Source organism: Dermacentor variabilis, chromosome 6 (genome assembly GCF_050947875.1).
Source record: "Dermacentor variabilis isolate Ectoservices chromosome 6, ASM5094787v1, whole genome shotgun sequence".
NCBI classification, from domain to species: domain Eukaryota; kingdom Metazoa; phylum Arthropoda; class Arachnida; order Ixodida; family Ixodidae; genus Dermacentor; species Dermacentor variabilis.
In genome coordinates this window covers 72,539,571-72,551,987 of record NC_134573.1, presented here as the reverse complement: position 1 = coordinate 72,551,987, position 12,417 = coordinate 72,539,571, and positions in this window count along the sequence as shown.

The following is a 12,417-nucleotide window of genomic DNA, read 5'->3' as shown; positions in this document are numbered from 1 at the left end:
CACAGATTCGCGCCTGTTCTTTTAACCCCACTTGTGAATCCTTCTGCAGCGGTTGATAATTTTGTTAATTTCAGAAATTTTTCCCTAAGGCAAAAACATTGACAGTCGTTCTTCTCTTGGTGCCTATACACGTGGCATACACGTGGGATCGATTCCAATGCCATCGGTGAACGAAAAGTAGGGTCCGGAGCCTCGCAACCTGCAGTCATATTGGTCTCGATTTTGCCAAGACATACCGAAATGGACTTTTATGGTCCATCATAGTTTAAAGCACTCAGTATTGCAGATATTGCTAGAAAGGATAAGAGAAATGTCGACGACGGGGACTAAAGGTCGTAAAAACTAAACATGCTTTGTCTCTGGCTGAAAGCAGGAACAACCACTTCGCGCAAAAGGTATCATGGATACCTGGCAAAGTACGTCCCACGTTACGCCTAGAACGGCGAAATTGTCCCACTTTCGCCCACCCGTCTCCCCGCAAGGTTCTCCGCTAAGCAGGAGAACAGATGTCGAACCAACATGGCCAGAAGTCCATCCTTATAGTAGAATATTAAGCTTCTGAAGCACACTATGCGCCCTGTACTTGCGTCAATTGTTACCTTCAAGCTGTCTGGAACATCGCCGGTCTCCTGAGCTGCTGCAAGCGACCGCTGCAAGGTAATGGCGAGAACAACCAGAAAGCAAACCCGCTGCATGCTGTTTTAGCGAGGAGCCGCCTAGTGATAGTACCGTCCAACCGAGCGTCCCTTATATTCTGCCCGTTGTTGCATGTAATATATAAAGAAACCAAGGCATATTGCCTCTTTTTGTAGAAAATTTCAGTTGTGATTGGCATACGGGTGCTTGTAGAGGCCGTCTGTAAAATCAAACTCATTTGTCGTGTTATCAAAGAATTCGATGTACATACGCGATAAGAAATTTCAATTTAGTCTACCTGTGTCACTCTAATTCTACTGCGATGTTCTTTAAAAAAGATAGGACAATTGCGTAAATCGTGAAGAAATGAAACATGACACAGTTTCAAAGTATAATTATTGTAAATGGGATTTTATCTGGCGTAACGGAGTCGTATTATTGCAAAAGTACGACATGTAGCTGTGAGAACACTTTCTATGTGGTCCCCGCAGGGGCGTCTGCGTCAGCAGGCGTTTGGTGTGTTGCGACACCATGTACCCTAGCACACGAGGGTTGGACCCTCGCGGCCGTGCGCGGCTTAGCCGTGTCTGGGGAAAGGGGGATCCTGGCGGTTGAGCCGATGCTGGGTGTTTGGACCGTTAAGGCCCCCGGCGGAGGAAACACACCTCTTCGGCCTCGGCTTCACATAGACGGCACCTCCAGACTGACCCACCTGGATGAAAACGGCAGTCGCCATTTCCTGTCTTCCTCTCCAATCTACGTCTTTCTCTCCCACTTTTCCATCTTTCCTGTCTTCTGCTCATTTCTTTTAACTTCCTATTTCCTGGTGGCAAGGGTTAACCTTGTGTAATATATCCAGTCTTGGGTATATATATATTAGGTTACAGTGGGAGTGTACCACTGGCGTACGCGGAATAGAATGTTTCTAATCCTGTGGCGTCCCCAGGTTGGGTTCCGAGGTGGGCGGCGGGCATTCCTGCCGAACACAGTAATCCTGTATATGGCTTCAGATTACCCCACACTCCCTGATCGCTCCCTGAAGAGGGAGCACACCGATGAGACCTTCAACTTTCTGATGAAACCAAAAGAAGTATTTCCCAAATACCACGTAATACATACTCAACATGAAACCAAGACAGTCCGTACAATATCCCCATTTGTGGTCGCAAAATGTCTGAGAGAAGGAAACGGCTCTGGTTACAAGGTAACTAAGATGGGAAGCGGCGACCTTCTTCTGGAAGTGCGTGACATGCTTCAATACAGCAAACTGACTAAACTTGTTGCGTTTGGTGACATTCCTGTCTCTGTGGGCCCCCACCGGTCAATGAACACTGTGCGTGGTGTCATTTCTGGTGACGACCTCCTTGAACTCAGTGAAAGTGAGCTGTTTAATGGATGGCAAGACCAAAACGTTGTAAAGGTGCAACAAATTAAGTTAAGACGCGATGACAAGGAAATCCCAACAAAGCATGTAATAATAACGTTCGGAACAAGTGAACTGCCTTATTCGACAGAGACCGGATATTGTAAACTTCACGTACGACCATAAATCCCCAATCCGCGCCGATGCTTCAAGTGGCAGCGTTTTGGGCATGGATCTCAGAGCTGCCGAGGGCGTGCTACTTGTGGAAAATGTGCATCTAAAGACCACACATGAGATAACTGTTCTTCCGTAACCCACGGCATTAACATTGATGGAGACCACCCCGCATATTCGCGATCGTGCCCGTCATGGAAGAAAGAAAAAGAAAGAATCGAACTGAAGGTCAAGCTAAACATTTCTTTTCCCGAAGTGCGCAAGCGTTTTTCTGTCCACCACCAATCGAATCCGTCCTACAGGGACGTGACGCGCCGGGGGGCAGCGCCAGATCTTCTGGTGGCTGCGCAAGTCACACGGAGTGTCACGGCGGTTACGCCATCAGCCCCCCCTGGGGGGAGCAGCCACTGCTCTTCCGCCCCCTAGCACGAAGGGCCAGCAGACCTCCAAGCCAGCCGGACCCAGGGCCACTGCTCGTGCAGACAGGCCCGAAAAACTCCCGAGAGCGCCCGCTGAGCGGGCGTCATCCAGCGCCCCTGAAGAGGCGATGAATGTAACAAAAGCTTCTCCGGCGTTTCAGACGCCGAAGGAACGGCGTTGCTCCCTGGAGCGCGCCAACAAAAAGGAAATACTCCGCATCAAGGGGCCTTCAAAGGTCTCTTGAGCCAACCTAATTGATCTCTTGACACACACCATAAAACACTTCCAATATGGCCACACAGATAATGCATTGGAATGTGAGAGGTTTATTACACAATCTTGATGATATTGCTACGGGATAGTATTTCCAACGACAAAGAGCCGAGCAGTATGAAGACGACGACGACGATTGGAAGCTAGCGCGCGCTGTTCCCTCTTGGCCAACTGCGGCGTATTGCCTTGTAAATATACTTGTAACTAGCTTTTCGTCGGTGTCTTCCTACGTAACATATCTGGTGGAGGTGGACGTTCCCCGTACTTCGTCACGGAGCTTCGCATTGCACGGTACGTCGAGCCTTCCTTCATGGCTACCGGCAACGACAACCCGACTCCGCCGGCTCCGACACCTGCTGCCACTTCGATGACCTACATCACCCTCTCCGCTCCCCGTGATCCTGGCGTATTCTCGGCAAAAGATGGGGAAGACGTCGAGGACTGGATCAGCCTGTACGAACACGTCAGCCGCAATAACCGGTGGGACTCTACTATCATGCTCGCCAATGTAGTTTTTTACCTCGGTGGCACACCTCGAGTTTCGTATCGGACGCACGAAGATGAGCTGACCAGTTGGGATTCGCTTAAGCAGAAGCTTCGAGACTTGTTCGGCAACTTATACTATCGCCAACTTACGGAAAATGATTGCACCCGACATGCCGTCCGAGCACGCTCGAGCGCTCTACCGCGTTCTGATTTCCTACCAAGATATTTTTGACTTTAACGATCGTCCTTTGGCCCAAACAACAGCTGTTAAACATCGCATTAATACCGGCGATGCCCCTCCTATTCATCGCCGCCCGTATCGAGTATCACCGGCTGAGCGTCAAGTTATTCACACCGAAGTTCGCAAAGTGCTTGCCAAGAACATTATTTAACCGTCATGTAGTCCATGGGCGTCACCTGTTGTGCTGGTAAAAAAGAAGGATGGCTCATGGCGCTTTTGCGTGGATTATCGGCACCTTAACAGGGTTACCAAAAAGTACGTGTATCCCCTACCTCGTATTGATGACGCCCTTGACTGCCTCCACGGTGCTCGCTATTTCTCCTCTATTGACCTTCGCTCCGGCTATTGGCAGATTGCCGTGGACGATCTGGACCGCGAGAAGACTGCCTTTGTAACACCCGACGGTCTTTATCAATTCAAGGTGATGCCGTTCGGCCAATGTAACGCTCCTGCCACTTTTGAAGGCATGATGGACTCCCTTCTTCACAGTTTCAAATGGTCCAGGAGCCTGTGCTACTTCGACGATGTTATAGTATTCTCCCGAACATTCGCTATGCACTTCGAGCGCCTCTCAGCAGTCCTGGACGTTTTTCGGCGAGCCGGTCTGCAACTCAACGCATCGAAGTGCCAATTCGGCCGTCGCCATATTACCGTCCTTGGACATCTCGTTGACGCGAACGGAGTGCAACCGGACCCAGGCAAGATCCATGCTGCTACGCACTTTCCTGTTCCGAAGTGTGTCAAGGATGTGCGCAGCTTCATCGGCCTTTGCTCGTACTTCCGCCGTTACGTGGAAAATTTCGTGGCCATAGCACGACCACTAACCGAGCTTTTGAAGAAAGACGCCCCTTTCAATTGGGGCGATAAGGAGGCCTCTGCATTCTCGCTTCTAATCGACCTTCTCACAACGCCTCCTGTTCTGGCCCATTTCGATCCTTCTGTGCCTACCGAAGTCCGTACTGATGCCAGCGGTCACGGAATTGGCGCAGTACTGGCACAACGCCAGCGTGGCCACGACCGTGTTATCGCTTACGCGAGGAGGCTCCTCTCGCCCGCAGAGCGCAACTATTCCATCACTGAGCGGGAGTGTCTGGCTCTAGTTTGGGCGGTTGCGAAGTTCCGCCCATACTTATATGGCCGACCCTTTTCCGTTATCACAGACCATCACGCGCTTTGTTGGTTATGCCCATTGAAAGACCCTACAGGGAGACTTCGTCGCTGGGCCTTACGCCTCCAAGAATATACGTTCTCTGTCACCTACAAATCTGGCCGACTACACAAGGACACTGACTGCCTGTCTCGCTACCCGGTAGACGAGCCTGACGACGCCGACAGTAGTACGGCCGACGGCATTTTCTTTGTGTCTGCCTTCACTAACATCGCCGATGAGCAGTACCGAGACCTATCGCTGCGAGTACTCATCGAGCGTCTGCGCTCTACACCTACCGACGCATCCGTTCGCCGATATGTCCTCCAGGGCGGCATTCTGTACCGAAGGAACTTCCTCCCTGATGGCCCTGATCTTCTTCTTGTCGTGCCAAAACATCTACGACAGACTGTGCTCTTTGAGATGCATGACGCACCCACTGCAGGACATCTTGGGGTAACCCGCACGTACGACCGCGTCCGCCGCCGCTTCTATTGGCCTGGTCTCGCTCGCTCCGCCCGGCGGTATGTTGCTGCCTGTGATCCCTGCCAGCGTCGGAAAACACCTCAGGTGCTACCTTCCGGTCATCTCCAGGCGATCACCGTCCCTGTGGAACCATTCTTTTGTGTTGGATTAGACCTCCTCGGTCCCTTTCCCACGTCGTCCTCTGGGAACAAATGGGTAGCCGTCGCAACTGATTACGCCACCCGATACGCTATCACGCGGGCTCTCCCTACCAGTTGCGCCACTGACGTCGCGGACTTTCTCTTGCGCGACATTATCTTAGTGCATGGCGCCCCGCGACAGCTGCTTACTGACCGTGGTCGTAACTTCCTCTGGAAAGTTATCGCGGACATTGTGCGTTCCTGCTCTATTCAACACAAGCTGACTACCTCATACCACCCTCAAACCAATGGCCTGACAGAGCGCTTAAGCCGGACTCTTACCGACATGCTGTCCAAGTACGTTTCGAAAGGCCACCACGACTGGGACATTGCCCTCCTTACGTCACATTTGCTTACAATTCTTCCCGGTACGACACCGCCGGATTTTCTCCATTTTATCTACTCTACGGTCGCGAACCGACCTTGCCCCTTGACACGGTACTTCCTCCTGCTGCGACCTCAACAACCGAGTATGCGCGCGACGCCATCGCCCTCGCCGACCATGCACGCCAGCTTGCCCGTGCTCGACTGACGGACTCGCAAACCACGCAGCAGCGTCAGTACAACGCCCGCCACCGTGACCGACAGTTTTCGCCTGGTGCACTCGTGCTCCTGTGGTCACCCCCTCGTGACGTCGGACTTTCAGAAAAGCTCCTTTTGCGATACACAGGGCCCTACCGCGTGCTGCGCCAGGTGACGCCTGTGACGTACGAAATTGCTCCTGTGAGCTCAACCTCGTCATCTACTCTGGCATCTAGTGATGTCGTGCACGCCAGTAGGCTCGAGAGCTACTACACTGCTTCAGAGTCCGGCCTTTAGTGGCTCCGGGACGGCGCTTTTGCCGCCGGGGGTAGTGCTACGGGATAGTATTTCCAATGACAAAGAGCCGAGCAGTAAGTCGGTGTCTTCCCACGTAATCGTCGGTGTCTTCCTACGTAATCGTCGGTGTCTTCCTACGCATCAATATTAAGCAACTCCTTTGCAAGTTTAACCCAAGGGTGCTGTGTGTGCAAGAGACACACCTAAATCCTTCACATACTAACTTTCTGAAACAATATTCCATTTACCGCAAAGATCGCAGTGACGCTCTCGTCTCGGGAGGCGGTGTTGCTACTATAGTTGATGAGGGTACAGCCTGCCAACATTTACATCTGCAAACACCCCTTGAGGCAGTGGCAATCAGAGCCGTGCTATTTGATAAGTTAGTAACAGTTAGCTCTCTGTACATGCCTCCATGCCATCAACTTTCCACAACAGAATTCCAGAGCTTTATCGCAGAACTCCCTGAACCTTACATTGTAGTAGGTGATTTAAGCGCACATAGCACCCTCTGGGGAGGTTCTCGTTGTGATACGAGAGGGCGCTTATTAGAAAAGTTCCTTTTATCCTCCAATGCATGCTCACTAAACAAGAAAGAACCCACGTTCTACAGCGTGGCGAACAAAACGTACTCATCCATTGACTTAAGTATAACATCAAGTACACTAGTTCCATGCCTGGAGTGGGACGTGATCACAAATCCATATGGGAGTGACCATTTCCCAATTCTCTTAAGATTAACAAAAGACGATAAGTGTTCCCCACATCTGCCAAGTTGGAAGGTCGACTGTGCTGACTGGAAACGATACAGAGAGTTGACACATTTGACCTGGGATGACATCTGTACTTTCTCAATCGATGATAGAGTATCATATTTGACGGCACTTACAACTGATGCTGCATCAGTATGTATCCCTCAAACGAATGGATCACCCTCTAAACGGCGTATTCCTTAGTGGAATGAGCAGTGTAAGGAAGCCCGTAAAAATCAAAATGAGGCTTGGAGTCGCCTTCGCGACTGCCCAACTACCGAGAACATGATCAGCTTCAAGAAAATAAAATCAGAAGGTAGAAGAACGCGCCGCCTTGTCAAAAGGGAAATCTGGCAAAAATACATCTCTAGTATTAATTAATATCTAGGCGAAAGAAAAGCCTGGAACAGGGTAAACAAAATAAAATGCCGTGAAACTCATCATCTGGCATTGGTAAACACAAGGAGACACACTCATTGACCAAGCCGACTTTCTAGGGGTACATTTTGAAAGGACTTCTAGCTCATCCCACTATTCAGATACATTTCTGAGATACCGGCAACAAGCAGAACGACTGCCTCTGGGTCGGAAAGGAAATAGCAACCAACCTTACAACCGCCCATTTAGCATGGCGGAATTTCAGGCTGCGCTCAATGGCTGTAACAAATCCGCTCCACGAATTGACATAATATTGTATATAATGATCAAACACCAACACCCTGAAACCCACAAAACACTACTGTCACTCTTCAACTCTGTGTTCTCTGCCGGCTACATTCCTTCCGCCTGGAAGGAAGCAATAATTATTCCTATACTAAAAGACGGCAAGGACCCAACTTCAGTCAACAGCTATAGGCCTATAGCGTTCACAAGTTGCCTATGTAAACTCTTTGAAAAAATGGTTAACTGGCGTCTCCTTCATTTTCTTGAAAGTAACAAACTATTAGATCCCCAACAGTGTGGTTTCAGGGAAGGTACATCCACAACTGATCACCTCGTCCGCATCGAGACGAATATTCGCGGTGCTTTTGTGCATAAGCAGTTCTTTTTGTCAGTATGTATTGACATGGAGAAGGCTTACGACACCACGTGGCGGTTCGGAATTCTCCGTGATCTGGCCGAAATGGGAGTCCGAGGTAATTTGCTGAATGTCATCCAAAGTTACCTGTCTAACCGCATGTTCCTCCGTCAGAATGGGTAATGTGCTATCTCGTCTATTTACACAGGAAACAGGTGTACTTACGTGGCGTGCTTACCTGCACTCTATTCGTTATAAAAATGAACTCACTTTATACTATCACACCACGTACAATGTTTTATTCTGTGTATGTGGATGACGTACAAATAGGTTTTAATTCATGTAGTCTTTCCATCTGTGAGCGACATGTACAGTTTGGGCAAAACAAATTGTCAGTGTGGGCTGACGAGAATGGGTTTAAATTAAACCCGCAAAAAAAGCACGTTTGTTCTCTTCTCGAGCAAGAGAGGCATATTACCTGAACCCGCTATTAACCTTAATCGACAACAGCTCCCAGTGAGCCATGAACACAGCTTTTTGGGCCTCATATTAGACACTAAATTAACATTTATCCCCCATTTGAAATATCTGAAGACGAAGTGCATGAAGACAATAAATCTTCTGAAGCTCTTGTCTCGCACATCCTGGGAAAGTGACAGAAGATGCCTTTTGCGCCTGTATAAAAGTCTGATAAGGTCACGCCTTGACTACGGTGCTATAGTGTATAGCTCTGCTATGCCTAGTGCCTTGAAGATGTTAGATTCGATACACCACTTGGGTATCAGTCTTGCTACAGGTGCCTTCAGGACTAGTCCTGTAGAGAGCCTGCACGTTGAATCCAACGAATGGTCTCTTCATCTACAAAGAGCATATCTACCTTTCTCTTACGCCTTGAATATTAAATCAGATATTCAGCATCCATGTCATTTTGAAATTAGCAACTTGTCCACTGCAAGGCTATTCCGTAACCGCCCACCCATCAGGCCTCCTCTGTCCCTCCGAGTGGAAGCACTGTCAGAAGAAACAGGCGTCCCTTTTCTAGAAAATATCCCATTGGCTCCTACTCGGTTCCCACTGCCTTGGGAGAGGCAAACTATCCAATGTGACATATCTTTCTTAGAAATATCGAAACGAGCGCCTGAGGCTCACATACAATCATAATTTCTTGAACTATAAGAGAAGTATTCCTGTGCTGAATTTTACACGGATGCTTCGAAGTCTGCTGATGGTGTTGCTTACGCAGCTCTTGGACCATCATTTTCAATATCTGGGACACTAAACCCACACACAAGTATCTTTACAGCGGAACCATGCGCTATACTCTCGGCTATTAAACACATCAGGCTCACAAACGTCGCTAAGGCTCTTCTCTTCACAGACCCTTAAGTGCCGTGAGAGCACTAATTAGTTTACAAAAACATAGGAATTCCATTTTGAGTGAGCTGTATAACTTATTGTGCGCCCTATATATGTGCAATCAAGTGATTGTCATATGCTGGGCACCCGGTCACAAAGGAATAGAAGGGAACGAAGCAGCTGACGAAAGCGCTACATCAGTAACTTTTAGCGACAGAGATGGAAATATTCCCATCCCTACCACAGACCTAGAGTTTTTCTACGCCGTAAATTAAGGAATCATTGGCAAGGCAAGTGGTATACACAAGTACTGAATAAGCTTCACATAATAAAACCAAAACTGGGGAACTGGATAAGTGGGAAAACAGCACGTTACAAGGAAATAATTCTTTGCCGATTAAGGATAGGTCACACATGTGGTACTAACTCTTATCTCTTGACTGGAGATGATTCCCCTACTTGTAAGTGCGGCAATAGTCTGACAGTACTCCATGTTCTTATTCAGTGCCCTGCAATGGAAACAGAGAGGAAAAAGTATTTTCCTTCTGCCCATATCGTGAAAATACACCTCTTCACCCTGCATTTTTTCTTAGTGATGAACCGCTTTTTAACCTGAAAGTAGTCTTACAGTTTTTATTGGAAACAGATACTCTCCAAATCATTTGGACAGGTAAATTTTAGCACATGACTAACAGCTCTTCTAATAAAATGGCTCTCTTGAGATTCTACTATAAGTGTTATGTGTTGTCTTGTTCCATCATATTTTTTAACGAAACCCAATTGCCATCGTCCACGCCGGTGGACCATGGCAATCGGTGTCATCATTTTAGTACCTATTTATTTTACGCCATTTACAGCGACAATTTTTAGGCCTTTTTACAGCCATGCCACATTTACCATGATGAATCCACCGTCCACTGCATTCACAATACATTGTTAAAATTTCTTTTTGGCATGGCGCTCTTTGGCCATACTTGGCCCTTGCGCCATTAAACACCACATATCATCATCTTCACTTTCTATGTGGTTTGTAGGAAACCTTTAGTTCATCTTAATCAAAGCTACGAACACAAAAATATTGCTGCGCTACCTACAGAGTTGCTTAATGTAGAGAAAAAGTGGATTTTTGAGCGATATCCATTCATGCCACAGAGTTCATTTATATAGGACAGCTCACTTATCGCACTGTCCACATCGGCATTGTATGCCTTCCCCTTGAATGACATGTACTTCGCGGTTGAGAGCTCAGATATAGAAAGGGGCCTATGACAGTCGCTACCCGCACATTGCTGTAAATATAATTGGGTGTGACGATAAGTAGATGGTGCATTACGCGACTACAAAAAGACAACCTTAACTTGGAAAAGAAACATTTCTTGCCAAGAATTGACTTGGAGGTTGCATCAGCTACATAAAACAAGCGGATGGTGATGAGCGGAAGACAGAAACCATTACTAGGAGCATCATATTCTAAAAAAACGGCGGTTCCGTGCAGGCAAGCAAAAATATATATATAGCTTGCCCGAAATGTGTTTTATTTTATTTTTATACCAAAGTACTATGGTATTACTAGCTGTAGGTACATGATACATTTGTTAAATGAGAAGGTAATAAAATTTTTCCCTTTCTGGAGCGTGGAATTTTTTCTCGAAATAGGTCAGGTTGGCTCACAGTTGACGCTCTTTTCGGCATACAGGGTAAATATCTATTTATGTGACAAGACAGGGTGACAAAACGCTGCGTAGCGGAAAAACAACTTGCAGCCTGAAGCCTCCTCATTCCTCGAATGGTTAGTCTGAGCCTTAACTTGTGTACTTATTTATTACAGGGCATCAAAAAGAGGAATAGGTTACATTCGGAAATGTGGAAAACAAAAAGTAAACGCGAGTAAGTTTAAATAAAATTTAAATAACAGAAAAGGGTTTAATCAATACATTGATGAGAATTACCCCGAAATAGCTCAAAGTACAAGAGAGAAAATGAATCTAACAATACAATGCATATAGAGATATTATTACGTTGCAGAAATCACATATAAAGGTGTACTTACGATATTTACAAAAGAGACAACGACGCATAAGCAAAATGGCTTTTGAGACCGATTCCACCTCTACAAGGCAAATCGTGTTCTGACTCGCCGCACTGTTGGTTCCACTGTAACATAACCCTCGCCTTTAAAGGGGCCGGCCCCACCTATAAGGGACGTGAACTTCCGGCAAAGTAAGGCTTTAGCTGGGACACATGCACAGCATCCGTGGGGACAAGCGATTCCAGCGGAGCAATCTCGTAGTTCACATCGCCAGACAGTCGCAATATCGTGTAGGACCCTGTGTAGTGCGGCAGCAGCTTTTCAGACTTGCGACGCGGCGACATGGTGTCCATATGAGCAGGACAGCGGAGCCAGGAGGAAATCGAATGTCCCGAAGTCGACTGTCGTACAGAATCTTCTGCCCGGCCTGAGACTCAGTGAGCCGGGACCACGCGATCTGGCGTGTCGTGTGAGCCCTGGCGAAGACATATTGGGCATATTCATTTGGAGTGTTAGTTGAGGAACGAAGCAGTGTGTCAAAGAGCAAAGCAAGTTGGCGGCGCAACAAAAGGTAAAAGGGTGAAAAGCCAGCGGTTTCTCGACGGGACGATTTATAGGTGAAGGTCAGGAAGGGTAACGCGCAGTGCGAATCACTGTGGTTCTCATAAACGTACATAGACAGCATTTCTGTCAACGCACCATTAAGCGGATCCGTTAGTCTGCTTGTCTACAGATAGTAGGCGCTGGAAAGCTCGTGCTCGGCACTATAGGAACCAAGTAGGTCTTCAAATATTCTGGGCAAGAAGGTGTGGCCGCGATTACAGAGGAGCTGCGGCGGTGCGTCGTGATGTAGTATGACGTCATGTAAAGCAATACCTACCACTTCAGTTGCTAAGCTTGTGCGCAAAGCTCGCGTGATGGCGTACCGGGTCGCGTAATCAGTCGCGACAACAACACAATTATTGCCATATTGAAACGTCAGAAATGGGCCGATTAGATCAAGACTGACGCGAAGGAATATTTCGGAGGGCACGCTGC